Consider the following 15,982-nt stretch of genomic DNA (forward strand, 5'->3'; position numbering starts at 1 on the left):
CATCAACTCTGAGATGCAGGTACATCCAGCTGACGAGTCCCAAATAGGACGAAACGCGCTTCCTGGATTCCACTGTTAGCCACTATCCATCTTTGCTTATCAATTGGTATTGTTTTACTTGAATCTTTCCATTGATGTTTAGGACTGATCAATTGATCAGTCTGTTATTGGAGTATGTGCATCCTGTACGTATTGCCTCGATATTACCTTAACTCACAAGCATTATGAAAAAAGATGGACAGTGGCTAATAGTGGAGTCCAGGACGCGCATTTCGTCCTCATCGGGACTGGTCAGCTAGATGTACCTGTATCCCAAAGTCGATGAACCAAGCAAAAAACACCAAATGAATTTAAACTTCACCCCATTGCATAAGCAACTGATTATCAGGACTCAGTTGCTAAGTGGATAACGCCATGACGTTTGAAGCCAACTGTACTGGGTTCGAGTTCCAGAGTGAACATCAACTCTCATATGTAGATACATCCAGTCGAGGAGTCCTAAACTGGGTGAAACACGCTTCCTGAATTTCACTGATAGCCACTACTCATCTTTGCTTATTTTCGTATTCCATTTCTTCTCTATATTTTACTTATTCTCAATATTCGCCTTTTGATTCTTACATAACTACTAAATTATTAACGGAAATATTCAATTATCTGTTTTGATTAAATGAAACCAATTAATTAATTATATGGTAAAGAAATTAACATATTTCTCATAGTTTCTCCTTACTATAAAAATATCCCGTAAAAATGTGTACTTTATTCATATTGTACTTATATGTATAATAATTAAAGTTCATAAGTTCATATTATTTATTTATAAACACATTCCCCCCCTCCCCGTTTTTTTTGTTTTTTTTTCTATTTTAAGATTCTGAATACAATTTTTTTTACAATTATTTTTGGCTTCATTCTTTTGATTAAAACAAACAAACAAACAAACAAAAAAACATTCACTTCTAATAGTGTACTATTAATTGATGTCTTATGAAGAAACCACATGTTAAATATAAATGTTACTGTTTTTGTTTGTTTTTTCTTCAATATAACATAATTAAATCATATCGAATTTATAAGCAAAGATGGATAGTGGTAAGCAGTGGAATCCAGGATGTGCGTTTCGTCCTATTTAGAATCTGTATCTCAGAGTTGATGTTCACGCCGGGACTCGAACCCAGTAGCTTTCTCTTCAAACGCCATTGCGTTATCCACTCAGCTACTGAGTCCTGATAGTCACTTGCTTGTGCAATGGGGTGAAGTTTAAATTCATTTAGTATTATTTGTTTGAATCTTCCCAATTGATCAATCTCTTATAGGCATATGTGCATACTGTGCGTATTGACTCGATATTGCCTTAATTCACAAGCATTATAAACAAAGATGCATAGTGGCTAGCAGTGGAATCCAGGAAGCGTGTTTCACCGAATTCGGGACTGGTCAGCTGGATGTACCTGCATCTCAGAGTTGATGTTCACACTGGGACATTAATATCATTTCTTAGAATCATTTAATGTCAAAATACATTATAGTGTTTATTATAGGTTTTATTATAAATTCTTTAAATAGCCTAAATCTTTTAATGTTATTAAAGATTGAATATATGTACAGAATGTTATGTAACTGTAATGTATAAATGAAGATTGTCCTAAAATTGAAAGTATAAACTAATAGATATGGGGGTTTTCTGTGGAGATTTTAAGTAATTTTTATATATACTTGAAATCAAGAGTCAATTGAAGCTACACTACCCTAGAAAACCTGGAAGCACTGGACGGCCAACTCGTCCTATTGTGGGACTGACTCTACGAGGTATTTCTTGGAGTTCAAGTGAGAAGAAGTAACCAGTGGAGTTCAACCAGGTCTGTTGGAAGTTATCAACTCACTGGAGACATTGGTGAAATGGTTGCTCAACTTCGTGGATTGGTTGAAATTAGACAATAACACCGTTGGATGCCGGCCACCTCAGTGGTCTATCGGTCAAGTGCTCTGGCGCGAAACTGGTAGGTCCTGGGTTCGAATCTCTCGAGGCGGGATCGTGGATGTGCGCTGCTGAGGAGTCCCATAATAGGACGAGTTGGCCGTCCAGTGCTTCGAGGTTTTCAATGGTGGTCTAGCTTCAATTGACTCTTGATTTGAAGTATATATAATAGATATGGATTAAATCACTTAAATGTATCATTTTTGTCATAAAGCTGAAGGTGTTCAGGTTAGGTACTTAGTGAAGTTGTTGTTGTTATTTTATGTAAAGGAGTTACCTGCTAAGAACGAACAACTATTTAATATTCTTTGGTTTGCAGTAGTAATATACCTAATACAAATCTATTGTTAATACCATCTTAATATTTTGAATTGATGTAGAAGAGATGTAGCTCAGTATTGCATTATCTATACTGATTAGTTCAATTGTAGAGCTTTCATTGTTTTCCTCGGCAATATCATCACAATTATCATCAACAGACTAATTTTTCCACTACCAATGGTATTGTTTTTACTGATCTACTTCAAACATTTTGTCTGCTAATGTTAAGTGTAGTAAATCAAATTGATACAGTTTTGTAAGAAGCGTACTAGACTGTTTATAATTGAACTGTATTATTAAATCTGATTGAGAAGTTGAATCTATGGAACAAGTTGAATCAATCCTTCCTTGGATATATAAATTGTTCCATTTTTGGAAATAGTTTTTATAACTTTATTTGTGAAATTATAAAATAGATCATTAACTAAGTGGTTAGGATATTTATTTATTGAAACACATAAATATTGGTACAAAGAGGCACCAGATATATATGGGCCGCACAAATCTCATTTGACTTATGTGAGGACTGTGATACTGACCAGGTGCCCAAACTGAAACAGGTGGTTTCGATAGGGGGCCACACACGGAGCCTTTGACCTAAAGATCTGGTTCACAAGACAGTGGAGCATCGTGAAGAGATGCGGTCCCATGGTAGCCGGTGACCGACGGTTCATTCATACGCCATTCGTTCTCTTAAGAAACTGGAGCCCATGTGCACCATTGGTTTGGAATCATGGTTATCCAACTACCCTAGGTGGACTTTCCATGTCCACCAACCCGGTTAAAGTGCTGGACATTCGCTTTTCGTGTTGTTAATTTCGTAAACAACAGTAATGCCACGAGAAGTCAATGAGTAGGATTTCCCTTACAGAGTCTATATACGCATGTAAGAGCATTTGAAGAGGGAGAGCGGACTCTCCTTACTCTCGGCCGTGCCAGGGCATTTGGGGGCATCAAGTTTCAGGTTAGAGTCCCGCCTCCTCTACTTCAATTCGTACAACCAGATAGTATGACTAAACCTCTTATCCAAATACCTGTAAGATGAATTAAATTAACATTTTAATTAACACTTATAAGAAAAGGTAAAGGAAACATTTACTTCATTGAATTTCAAATGATTCATAGTTTAGTGTAATGTTTCATACTTCAAATAGTCAATGGAATGTTTGTATATTTCAGTTGTTTTGATCAGACTTAATGGTTATTTACTTAATATTGCTAAGAAAAGTATTCCTGTCTGAATTCTATATAGAAAGATTTGATTATAATAATGAATAGGAATACCATTACACAATAAGTTTTAGTAAAATTTCACCTATTTTAGTGTTTGTTTTGAACATACCATGAAGATATGCAAATATTTTATAGAATAAACAAGTTAATTCATTATCAGAAGGGGTTTTGTAATGATTTTAGTAATTTTATAGTTGAATTCAAGAGTCAATTGAAGCTAGACCACCAGGTCTGTTATGAGATAGTAACTCACTGAAGACAATGGTGGACGGTTGCTCAGCATCGTTGATTGGTTACAGTTAGACATTAACAGCGTTGGATACCGACCAGCTCACTGGTCTACAGGTTAAGCGCTTGCACGCGAGACTGATAGGTCTTGGGTTCGAATCTCTCGAGGCGGGATCGTGGATGCGCACTACTGAGGAGTCCAATACTAGGACGAGTTGGCCGTTCAGTGCTTCGAGGTTTTCCATAGTAGTCTAACTTCAATTGACTCATGAATTCAATTATAAAATTTAATTTATATTTTAAAGAGTTCGAACCATGAGAATTTTTGTTGAATATTACATTAGTTCCTAATGTACTTGATGTATTGGCTATGATGATAATCACTGATTGTTTGCTTAATCAGACTTGTAGATAGTCTAAAAGGGGTTAGGTGAGTTATATATTCTCCTATTATTATTATTATTATTGATCGTTGTTGGAATGTGTCGGATTATTGTCGGTTTCTGGTGTGGAAATATATTGACGTTCTATTCAGGTTAATCATGTTTTCTTGTTCTGAATTGTGTTGAAGTCCTGTAGAATAGACACTGGGAGGAAATCTAGTTTAGATATTCGTCTAAGACAAATTAACATCCCATTTGTGTACACATGGAAATCTAAGCGTTATAACAGTATTCTTAATTTAAACGAATTAATTAGGTCAATTACAGGATATATGGATGAATTCTCAGTTACTTAATTTATTTTCAAACTGTTAAGAGATTTCTATAGTAAAATGAAAAGCATAAGTTGTGTTTCATGCCAAGTTTGAACGAGTTTTGAGATTACACTTTTTCTTGATCTGAAAGGAAACAGTTTTGTTTACTTGGTAATTAACATGAATATTTCCCGTTAATTAGTTAGTAAACAAAGGTATGCATTACAGTTTAGAATAGTGCCTTTCGCCTACAGTAAAATACATTGAATAATCTGTTTTAAAGCATATATATATATATATATATATATATATATATATATCGATAATGATACTTTAATCGAAGTTAGACCACCATCGAGAAACTCGAAGCACTGGACGGCCAACTCGTCCTAGTATTGGACTCCTCAGTAGTGCGCATCCACGATCCCGCCTCGAGAGATTCGAACCCAAGACCTATCAGTCTCGCGCCAGAGCACTTAACCGATAGACCACTGAGCTGGCTGGTATCCAACAGTGTTAATGTCTAACTGCAACCAATCTACGAAGTCTATCAACCGTCCACCATTGTCTTCAGTGAGTTACTCACTCACAATAGACCTGGTGGTCTCGTTTCAATTGACTCATGTGTTTGACTATAAAATCAATAGAATCTCCACAAAATCCCCTTCTGGTGATAATGATACTATCGATATTTAAAAATATGAACATTTACATGAACAATGAAAACTTTTTATTGTGCAACCGTTTCTTCACAACCAAATCTTGAAAGGAACACTTTCAGTTAGGAAGACAGAATTTTAAAACATATAAGTTTCACCGATAAATAGAAAGCGTAGTTTTAAAGTATCCTAGTATCAAGCTTTTATTATTACGGTTTGTAGTATTGATGCTTATCATTATTATGGCTTCTTTTTGAACATCATGGATAATGATTTTACACAGCCAATTATTTTATTCACTACTCTGTAGTCAGTCAGTCTTAGGATAGAAATTCAGGGCAAATTATTGGAATTTAAGAATATAAAATTCCATAGATTAGTCACCTAGATCTCCTAATATCTTGAAATATTCAATATTCAATAAGTTTGTCAAATAAAACGTTTTTGTTTATATTTACATGGTGTTGTTTGCTTGTGTGTTCCCATTGTTGCTTAGGATTGAAATTGATCAGTCTATTGTTAGCCTATGTGCATACTGTACGGATAGCCCCGATATTGCCTTAAGTCACAAGGAGTAGCTTAGTGGATAACGTGATGACATTTCAAGCGAACGGTACTGGGTTCAAGTCCCAGAGTGAATTTCAACTTTGATACGCAGATACATCCAGTTAACGAGTCCTGGTCAGTCAATTACAACATAGAACTTCGTACGTATGTACATCAGTTCAAGTTGCCACACCACATTACCACAGAGATGCAGTTGTCGATTCAAATCCTATAGTGATAGAAGTAGTTAGAGTATAAGCAGTAATCCAAAAGATTAGGGTTTGAAGATGTTATTCAAAGAGTATAATCCAGTGAAATGAATTTGAAAAGAGAAAAAGTTAGTGACATGAAGAATTTAGAAGATTAGAATTTGGTAGGACACAAAGAGTGGATGCAACTTCGCCATTGCAAACGATCTTGAGCCATGTCATTCAAGGTCTCTAACCATGTAGTCTACATTTACCAACATGACTCAGTCCACTTATCACTGACTTCATGGGTTTGTGCCACGTTTTCGTCTGGCCGCACCTAGCTTTCTTCCAACCTACTCCTACACCATAAAACATTGCACGTCGGAGCAGTCGGTGGTTGGGCATACGTAACACATGTCCCAGCCATCTCAACTGATGAAGTTTCACTACTTCATCAATCGATTTGCCATCCTTATCTAGTATCTGTTCCCTAACAACTGCATTACTTACCCGGTAGTCCCAGGATATACGAGCGATGCTTCGAAGACACCTATAATCGAAAACTAGTAGCCTACGAATATCCTCTACTCTTACCGGTCATGTTTCACTGCCATAAAGTAGGACGGAACGAACTGCTGCACAGTAAATCCGTCCTTTGGTTGCTAGACGGATATCTCGCCTACACCATAAATGACGCAAGTTGGCGAAAGCTAGACGAGCCTTCTGTATCCGTGCTGAGATTTCGTCACACACCAGACCACAAGGGCTGATGAGGCTCCCAAATTGGGTGAAACACTCTTCCTGAATTTCACGGCTAGCCACTATCCATCTTTGCTTCAAAGTTGTTGTTTATATATATGAATATATTTGTGTTTGTTTTAAGATGTTGTTAGATATACATTTATAAACTAACAGAATGCTTTTAAAATTCCTTGAGAATAATAATTTACAATTCATGGGTTTTATGTACGTTAATTGTTATTAGTCAAAATATAAGTTAAAATCTGTTTGTTACTAAGCCATTAAAAGCCTATTTTGGAAAAATAAACTATCCAAATTGTAGTTTTAAATGAAACTTTCTAGAATGGTATCCACCCGGTAACCACATTTGATAAAGATCTTCCAAGAAAAAAAAACAAAAAAAGAAAGCAATTTCCATAAAAAATTGTTGTTTATAGTATTGGAAACTAATGTAAATTTATGTTTTGATAATACTCATCTCCATGACTCATATTAAGTTTTTATTGCACAGTTAAATGCAGTTTTAACTGTAGATTATTACAAGTCAGGTAAACTCGGAAAATGTCTTTATAACTTCATTTGGTATTGTTTGTTTGAATCTTCCCATTGATGTTTAGGACTGCAACTGGTCAGTCTCTTACTGTATTTATTGTCTCGATATAGCCTTAATTCACAAGCATTATAAGCAAAGATGGATAGTAGCTAGCAGTAGAATCCAGGACGTGGGTTTCACTCAATTCGGAAATCGTCAACTGTATGTACCCGCATCTCGGAGTTGATGTTCACTCTGAGTGGATAACGCGATGGCATTTGAAGCTAAAGGTACTGGGTTTGAGTCCCAGAGTGAACATCAACTATCAAATGCAGCCGATGAGTCCCAAATAGGACGGAACGTGCATCAAGCTAGATTCCATTGCCAGCCACTATCCATCTTTGCTTAAAATGTCTGTATAACCGTTTTGAAACACTATAGAATTTAATAACTCTTAATCTTTCTAGTATTGAATCCGATGATTATTTCAGGTTTGAGTTATGAGGGTTAAAGAAGGGCTTGAAAGTATACATTAAACATTTATTGTTTTTGGTATTAAATAAATACTGAGGAAAAACAAACTTTTAAATAACTTATATGGAAGAGTTTTTTTAATCTCATGAATCGATCCAAGTGATACAACTAACAATAAACCTAGAGTACCGGATGGAAATTTTGTCATAATATGAGACTTTTTCAGAGTACATCTACAATCTCTGGGAATCCCACCCAAGGTCATGATGAATCAAAGCGAGAACTCAACCTTTTAACCACTTGGTCGACTTCCAGTCAATTACATTTCTAGCTTCAATCAACTCGTGATATTACATAGCCACTTCTCATTATCTTCGGTGGGTAACTGCCTCATAATGTATATAGTTGAACTCCATTAGTAACAGGTTTTCATTATAACGTAATAGCTGTCTGACTTATATCGGTTCGTAATCACAGTAAAGTTTAACCATCCCCACAGACATGCATACTGATTATAAATTAAGTATTTGTGACCATTTGGTGAAGATCAATACATATAAAATTATCAATTAATTGTCAGTCTTATTTCGGGTTATGAGAGAAGTGATTATTACTCCTTAACAATTGAAAATAAGTCCTACTTTTTAATGAGTCTTAAATACATGTAACATGATGGGTTGTATAGATTTAATGTAATAAGAATTCGTAACCAGTAGAGGTAGATCGTGTTGAGTGTGAGGCAGTTATCAGTTGAAGACAATACAAGGTAGTCACGCAATATTGTTGACTGATAGAAGTTAGCTATCGACACTGTTGGATTCCAGCTCAGTATTCTTGAGACCAAGCGTTTACGCGTTCAAGGTCCTGGGTTCTGTTTCCGAGTGTAGGGTCGTGGATGAACACTGCTGAGAAGTTCCATACCAAGGAGAAACAGCCATCAAGTCCTTACAAGTTTTTGATAGTAAATGAATTCTTATTTTTCACACAAAAGGTTATATTATATAAATCTTAGTGCAAAATCATCAGAACACAAATATTCGGGTTAGAAAATCATGAATACCGAATCAATGCATTGATTAAATTGTATAGTAAAATTAGTTGATTATTTCTGTTTCAGATGTAACTTAATTTGACCTACAAGATTCATGATCCTTTTTCAATAATTGAGTGATTAGGATCGAAAACACGCATTATTAAGTACAAGATAATTGACTGAATCGAATGATGTTTACAGTAAATGCTAACTGAATGTTATTGGTTTGGCTGGGTGTGAAATTGTAAGTGAATACCGTTGAGGAATCACAAATTTGGACCCTTATGATTATTGATTTCGCCAAATTATGACAGTTACTCGTAAAAACAATCTACTAAATAAACAATGATACCCCAGAATCTATCGTCTTAAATTTATATTCGTTCGAACCGACTGTAATCCAGTTTCATGAAATACGCAACTATGGAAGTCAGTTAATCAGTACAAATTAGGAGACATATAAAGCTCTCAACTTTAATGTTGATGAATAATTGTCATTCACTGAAGTTTATAAATTGATGGAAAGGTAGCATGTGAGGAGAACTACTATCCTTTCGGTACCCGAGAAAGGTTCCATATTACACAACTATTCACAATTGACTGAAATAGTCTTATGTTGAAACGAAGATTTAAATTAGCTATCAGTAAGATATTTTACTCAGCTCAACTCATCATTATCGAAAAGTCAGAGTGTATGTTTTAATAAAAACCTAAACAGTACATAAACGATTGTGTAAAATTTTATTAGGCTTTCTCAATTTTCATGTATGTGAAGAAAAATATATACATACAGGAGCAACCGTGATCTGCAAGTAGTTGTGGCTGAAGGCATACCTAAATGGCTACAAAAACAAATCAACTGTATTAGTCAAACAAGACCATTGGATAAACAAGCATTTTTATACATTGAGAAACATTTGGTTGAACGGGTATTAGGATTTATATCAAGGTGATCTTCGTAGTGTTGTATAAAAGTTCTCAAAGGCATATACTAACATTTCTTGAAGCATTAGCTATGTGAAAACTTAAATCTTCTTTATATGTTTGAAAGAATTCGGTTCTTACTCTTAGTTTACCCTGGTAATACTAATTTGTTTATTATAACGATTTCCACATTGCTGTTTACATCGTTTATTTTGCAAATATATCGCATAGATCTGATAACTTTCGTTTTCTCATTATACCATTCAAGTTTGTCAAAGGAATAAAAAGGTTCAAATTAGTTCAACCAGTTCACTTAATATCATCATATGATTGTTTAGTGCCGGACACTATCAGAAACAAGCTACTGTGGGATAGAACAAACCATATTCCAGTGGAGGAAGAAATCAGGAAGAAGCGCTGGAAGTGGATAGGACATACATTGAGGAAATCACCCAACTGCGTCACAAGGCAAGCCCTCACATGGAATCCTGAAGCCAAAGGAGAAGAGGAAGACCAAAGAACACATTACTCCGGGAAATGGAAACAGACATGAGAAGAATGAACAAAAGTTGGATAGAATTAGAAAGGAAGGCCCAGGACAGAGTGGGTTAGAGAATACTGGTGGGCGGCCTATGCTCCATTGGGAGTAACAGGCATAAGTAAGTAAGTATGATAGTTTAGTGATTTCTGTAATGTAATTTCAATATGAGCTTATTCTACCTTTTTGAATAGCTATCAGTAAAATCCAGACAATTCATATGAGAGATGAATCATTTTAATTGTATTGATCATTCTGTATACCTTATCGTTATTGAATATTCGATTTTTGCACACTATTAATATAAATGTTTAATTTTCTCAGGGTTTATGTGTAACTAAACCTAACTTTATCTAATTTACTCATTGCTTGTTACCTTTTTATACTCGAATATATAAAATGTATGTGTGTGCAATAGTGTCGCATTTTTTTCTTCACTTTTTACATTCTAAACGTATTAAGCTGTCAGGGTAAGTTATAAATGAACCGGGTGAAAGACGCAGTAGACGCTCGACTTCGTGATCAACAGGCTGGATTCCGTAAGGATCGGTCGTGCATAGACCAAATTGCGACACTACGGATAATCGTGGGACAATCAATTGAGTGGAACTCGTCACTATACATCAACTTTATTGACTATGAGAATGCGTTTCACAGCATGGAGCAGAGAACATTATGGAAACTTCTTCGACACTATGGAGTTCCTGAAATGATTGTCAACATGATCCAGAGATCATACGAGGGACTACAGTGCAGAGTCGTGCATGCAGAACAGCTGACAAGTGCATTTCCAGTAAGGACCGGAGACAGACAAGGCTGTCTACTCTTCCCCTTCCTCTTTCTTCTGGTGATTAACTGGATTATGAAGACCTCGATACATGAGAGGAAGCACGGAATACAGTGGAATCTCAGAATCAATTAAACTATTTGGACTTTACAGATGACCTAGCCCTCCTCTCTCATACACACGAACAAATGCAGATGAAGGCAGGTAGTGTAGCAGCAGCCTCTGCATCAATAGGTCTCAACATACACAAAAGAAAAAGCAAGATTCTCAAATAAAACAAGGAGAACACCAACGCATTCACACTTGATGGAGAAAGTCTGGAAGAGGTGGAAACAATCACTTACCTGTGAAACATCATTGATGAATAAGGAGGATCTGGTGCAAACACAAAGGCGAGGATTGTCAAATCAAGGACAGCATTTCTACAATTAAAGAACATATGAAACTCAAAACAACTGTCAACTAATTTCAAAGTGAGTATCTTCAATACGAACGTCAATACAGTCCTACTGTACGGAGCTGAAACATGGAGAACTACTACATCCATCGTCAAGAAGGTACAAGTATTTATAAACAGATGTCTACGCAAAATAATCAACATTCACTGGCCGGCTACTATCAGCAATAGCGTTATATGGGAGTGGACAAACCAGCTTCCAGCTGAAGAGGAAATTAGGAAAAGACATTGGAAGTGGATCGGACATACATTGAGGAAATCATCAAACTGCATCACGAGGCAAGCGCTAACTTGGAATGGTGAAGGGAAGCGGAAGAGAGGAAGGCCAAAAAACACATTACGTCGGGAAATAGAAGCAGATATGATAAGGATGAATGTTAACTGAATGAACTGGAAAGGATTGGATGGAGAATGTTGGTGTGCGGCCTATGCTCCTTGACGAGGAGTAACAGGCGTAAGTAAGTAAGTATGTTCTAAATTGTAATATCTAGAACCTAATTCTTGATATACTGAGTACAACTTGAGCACTCGAACGCTACGGCCCTTCAAATTTCAAATGAAAAGACAAAAGACAAGTGAAAGGAATGCTATTCCAAACAATGTCAAATATGGTACTGATATGATGGGAAGAAAGGTAAAATTAGACTGATCTACTCATTATACTTTTTATTCAACATTAATTCCATTTTAATTCAATGTAGTTTGTTTGTTTCTGTTTCCCTATATGACATTTTATTCTGTATAACATACAATATTCTTGTACTAAATATTGATCTGACCTATGCACAACATGACATGTAGCGTATGATTTATTATAAACCTAAGTATTTTTCATATATGTGATTTCATCCTAATTATTAATCAAAATGGGTGTACGAATCAATCAATAAATGAGTGTATTTTCGACTAGGGTCGTCGTCGTTGTGTTTTGGAGTTAGTAAGTCTTCACTTGTATCAGTCTTTATATTTTTACATTCGTGTCGTGGGACTTACAGTGATTCTTCATATTCGAGTATAACTGATAAGCGATTCCGACATAACAATCAGCGACGATGAGATATAAGAATTGGTGACTCAGTCATAATAGCCGACCACCAGGCATAACATGTACGAAACTTTCAGATATATTCATTATAGTCCTTAAATCTGCATACAGGAGATTTTTAGCATTTGTCCAATAAGGAAGCTATACTTAGAGATTCTGAAATATTCTTTCGAAAGATGATTGATAGGAATATCGTCGGCTCTTTCTGAGCTTCTTCTTCCTAGTATTTACCCGTGGGCCCTCTTCACAGAAATAATAGGGATTTATGTTTAACTGACATCATTGTTGTAAAACTATCTTGTAAAATTTATATGTCTTCAAACAATGAATTGCTTTCTAACCAACCACATTATAATATAATTGATTTAATTATTTTAAAACGGAAGCAATAACATTGCGTTACTACAGAAACAATAAAAACGATGTATTTCAATTATTTATCGTTGATTATTTCATTATGTTTTATACTAAACCACTTACAGTTCACTGGAAACTGTATCTGATTTTATCGTTCAGTAATATTGTTTTCAACTAAATTTAGTGGTTAATTTCATGAATCAAATAAAGCTAGACCACCATAGAGAACTTCGAGGCACTGAACGTCCAACTCGTACTAGTATAGGACTCCTCAATAGTGCTCATCCACAATGCCGCTCAGCGGGTTTGAATCCAGGACCTATCGATCTATAGAGCAAACGCTTAACCGCTAGACCACTGAGTCGGCATCCAACGGTATTGATGTCTAACTTCGACCAATCCACAAAATGGCGCCACCGTCCATAATGGTCTACCTTTGATTGACTCATGAATTCAATTATTAAATTACTAAAATCTCCACAAAATCCCCTTCAAAAAATTAACTGATGGCTGCTTTCATATTGGGCGTTCATTTGAACTAAATAAAATATATTTCTTTAAAAAAGAATAAATATTTATGCTTACAAATAGAAACTGTTTTAATAGTTTCCTGTTTAATAAATAATATATCAATAGTTATTTTCACATTCAGTTTACAGTTGGCTGAGTACTCAATATAAATTATGAATACTATTCTAGTTTAAGCAAAGATGGATAGTAGCTAGCAGTGGAATCCAGTTTGACGCGCGTTTCGTCCCATTTGGGACTCGTCAGCTGGATATACCTACATCTCAAAGTTGATGTTCACTCTGGGACTCGAACCCAGTACCTTTCGCTTCAAACGCCACCGCGTTATCCACTCGGCCACTGAGTCCTGATAGTCACTTTCTTGTGCAATGGGGTGAAGTATAAATTCATTTAGTATTGTTTGTCTGAATATTCCCATTGATGTTTTAGGACTGCAACTGATCAGTCTCTATTCGGCATATGTGCATGCTGTGCGTATTGCCTCGATATAGCCTTAATTCACAAGCATTATAAGCAAAGATGGATAGTGGCTAGCAGTGGAATCCAGGACGCACGTTTCATCCTATTTGGAACAATACTAAATGAACTATTCTAGTTTATTTGGAATATAGCAGCCATCAAAATTTAGAAGTCTTATTTCGTCCTATTTCTGACTCTATGGATGAATGTGTGGTATGTGCTACTGATGTTGATAGATATCAGTAGTATGGATCATCAATCAAAAGTGAAATATCTGGTGGAAGAAGGTTAAGAAGATCAAAGGAAAGAGAACGAGAACAAAGTCTGATTGGTTAGGAAACGAAATAACAGTGAAGTTTGATTGATTGACATTTTGAAAATGGATTATTTATCGTATGGTTCTCAGATTTTACTAAGAGATTCTGTAATTTTGTATTTAAATGAATTCGATTGTCCTCAATCGTGTTCTCGTTCACTACCAATGTACTTCCTAGTACTGATATTCGTGACAGAACTCTAACCCAATACATTAGCTTCGAAACGATTGAAAGTCAGTCAAGATTATCGTAGGATGGGATCACTGAAATCCTTGCACAAGTAAGTCGCCATCTAGACACAGAAGCTTAGTGATTAGCATCTTGAGTGTTTAAATACAAAATTACTGGGTTCAAGTCCCTGAGTGAATATCAACTCTGGAATACAGTTACATCAAGCTGACGAGTCCTAAACAGGATGAAGTTAATGTCCAGCGTGAAATATTTGTTGACAAATAAATTAGCCTCTAATATGAATTACTAAATTTTAACTTTTAACTACTATACTGTAATAAAAGACATAGGAGTCTCTAAATATGCAAAAGACACCGGTAATATATCCTCATAGTATGTCGACGAGGTATTCAAGAAAAGAGTAAAATCTATTTGGATTTGCGATTTCAGGTTTTCAAATGAACAAGAAACGTCATAGATCGATTCCCCAAAGTTATGTTGTAACAAAACGATTATAAAGTAGAAGTTTGTCAGACTGGTGCTTCGAAAATTTCGCTCACACATCTTTACAATTGATTGGTAACTGTGTAGTAATCTATGTTATGTTTGTCTAGTCCTTTAAGTGTTGATCGAATCCTATCGATCAAGTCGAAATGTGGTCACTGGTTTAATCAGTTCATTACCACGTTTACTGTTTTAAAATATTAGATGATAATGGCTCATAACATGAAACTGGAAGACACAGATTCAAATTCACACGGATCATTAACTTCTCCAAGATTCCAGGTGTGTTATTAGCATGAAACCTGTGTCAAGAAGGATTTTTTGTAGATTACTTTCAATCAGTTTTCACTCTTATTCATTGTTTAACCAAAAAAATGTACATTAGGATGAGGGATTTATCTAAACTATTTAACTTGAAGAAGTTTTTATATTGCGGGCTTAATTCAGACGAATAACTGTCACGGATATTAAATTAATTCAGAAATATTATTTTTCAGTGTGTTCCCTTTCATCAATTCATACCTACCACATCATAGAAGACCTTCGGGACTCTCCGGGCCGTGTTATTTCCTGAATTCTGATTGACATTCCAGGGTCCAAATTTTCTTAGTCACTTCAATCGGTTAAGCAACCTTCATCCATTGCCATCTATATGAATTGTCTTTCTTCAAATATTTGAAATAAACTAGCCATCAATTCTCACTAGAGCTTTTGGAGTTTCTTCTCAAAGTTAACCATTGAAAAGTAAAGTTTGTACAAAATTGTGAAATCAGTAGCATGAAAAATACACATCATTAATTTGCTAAAAATGTAACGTGATCAGCATTGAACTTGAATATTCTATATTCAACTTTTGGTAGAATCGTAGGTGCACACGTCTGAGGTACTACTTAATAGGATGAAATAGTCATTTAGTATTGGATATTTTGCAATGGTTGCAACACTACAATCAGTCGATACTGTTGGGTAGTTTCTAGAAAGTTTATTAAGATGAGTAGAACTTAGTGATAATCTGCTTACAATAAGATGTTAAAGGTTTTTTATACGTTTAATATTATGAAATTGCTCTTAGTCTCATTTATATTTGTATACAATTATCTAGTAACAATGAAATATAATCAGAAGGGATTTTTTGGAGATTTAGTATTTTCATAGTTGAAAGCCTGAGTCAATTGAAGCTAGACCACTAAGGAAACTCTGGAATCACTGGACTGCCGTTTCGTCCTATTGTGGGACTCCTCAGTAGTCCAACAACAGGA

General features: G+C 35.4%; 1 non-coding gene across 1 annotated transcript; it reads right to left on the reverse strand.

The window, feature by feature from the left end:
* Positions 1 to 13,548: 13,548 nt before the first annotated feature.
* Positions 13,549 to 13,615, reverse strand: Smp_tRNA_02409_Gln_TTG.1.1. The gene has a single exon. It is a non-coding gene (tRNA).
* Between the last annotated feature and the right edge of the window lie 2,367 nt (positions 13,616 to 15,982).

Source organism: Schistosoma mansoni, chromosome 1, assembly GCF_000237925.1.
Source record: "Schistosoma mansoni strain Puerto Rico chromosome 1, complete genome".
Classification (NCBI taxonomy): Eukaryota; Metazoa; Platyhelminthes; class Trematoda; order Strigeidida; family Schistosomatidae; genus Schistosoma; species Schistosoma mansoni.